The sequence below is a fragment of the Crocodylus porosus genome, unplaced genomic scaffold, assembly GCF_001723895.1.
Source record: "Crocodylus porosus isolate Cpor-Errol unplaced genomic scaffold, CroPor_comp1, whole genome shotgun sequence".
In the NCBI taxonomy this organism is placed as follows: Eukaryota; Metazoa; Chordata; order Crocodylia; family Crocodylidae; genus Crocodylus; species Crocodylus porosus.
Genome location: NW_017728943.1, coordinates 111,916,041 through 111,917,402, shown reverse-complemented (window position 1 = coordinate 111,917,402; position 1,362 = coordinate 111,916,041). Strand labels below are relative to the sequence as shown.

The window sequence follows — 1,362 nt, the reverse complement described above, 5'->3', positions numbered from 1 at the left end:
GTGCAGCTCGGGGTGAGGCTCCCTGTTAGGTGAGCTGAGAGGGCTCCGGAGGGCTTCCCCTCCGGATCTGCCTCAGCTGTGCTGTACCCTCTGCCCCACTTACCTTAGGGGGAATCGGCTGTTGCTGCCACTGCCACTGGCTCCTCCGCAGCTGCTGCCTTTGCTGCCAAGGTAAGGGGGTGCACGTGTGGCACACAAGTGCCCTGCTCCCTCTGCTCCTGCTCCCCAACTGCTTTAAAAAGCCCGCGGTTTGAAATTCCCGCAGTTGACCCTCAGCCAGTCAGGCCTTCCATGTCAACTGTTTGTGCCATCGTAATGTTACTCCATGAAGCAAGCACATGCATTATTTGTGAGAATGTGGGGAATTGTGCGGTTCTTTAAATGTTCCATGTTGAGTGAATGTTCATAGGCATAAAACGGGGCAAAACAGATTTAAGTAGAAAAAAGGGGTCTTCATTTAAACAGTTCTGTTTAAAAAATATGAATACAGTAAAAGCTCTGTCATCTGGCATCCCCTGGGAATGGGGGATGCCAGTTAAATCAAATACACACTGTCTGGTGTACTCCCTGGCATCAGTGTGCTAGGGGACAGAGAGGGAGGCCCAGGCAGGCTGCTTTGCCCCAGGCCGTGGGCCAAAGAAGTGACAAAGAAAAGCTCAGCTTGCAGCGGTGAAACTGGAAGTCCCTTGGAAGTGGTACTTCTGTTTTCGCTTTTGCCGTGTCCCTTGGATGCTGGCTAGTAGAGTTTTCCGGCTAATAAAATGCCGGTTAACATGGCTTTTGCTGTACTCTTTGAAATGATGAAAGCCGTGGACTTAGGCCTAAATTGGTATAACTTCATTAAACCATCAGCCTACAGCAAGCTTAATGATGCTTTTTTTTCATTATCCATATCTAGAAACAAGGAAAATTTGCTTAAGGTTTTGAGGTCACTTTCATCAGTGCCAGTCCTGTATGGCATTAAGGATTTTAATTTCAATGCAGTTGAAGTGGGGTGGATGATTAGTATCTTTATCTCTTGAAATGCCAGCACTTTTTAATAATTGAAACCAACTGGGAATGGAAGAGAACTGTCTCTGTTAATTTAAGAGAAACTGGAGAGCTATTGATCTTTTTTTAAAAAGTAAAAGAAAGACTGTTTCCTAAATCTTAAAGGTATTTTTAGTGACCTGAAGATGCAGGTAAGCACTTTGAATAGATGGGTGTTCTAATTCCTAATACTTTGATTTTCAAATACTAGAATTTTCAATGGGGGCTAAGCATCTTGTTACATAACCACATTTTTTTGAAAATGCCACCAGACTTCCCTCCATTCCCCTGCCTCCACCACACACACTCACACTCACCCCCCCCCCCCCCCCC

The 1,362-nt window shown here is 45.7% G+C and overlaps 1 protein-coding gene across 1 annotated transcript in view; it reads left to right on the top strand.

Annotated features, from left to right (window-relative positions):
• IGF2R (insulin like growth factor 2 receptor) overlaps positions 1–1,362 on the top strand; it is a 94,113-nt gene that overhangs the window by 65,710 nt on the left and 27,041 nt on the right. The gene's annotated exons all lie outside the window — the stretch shown is intronic.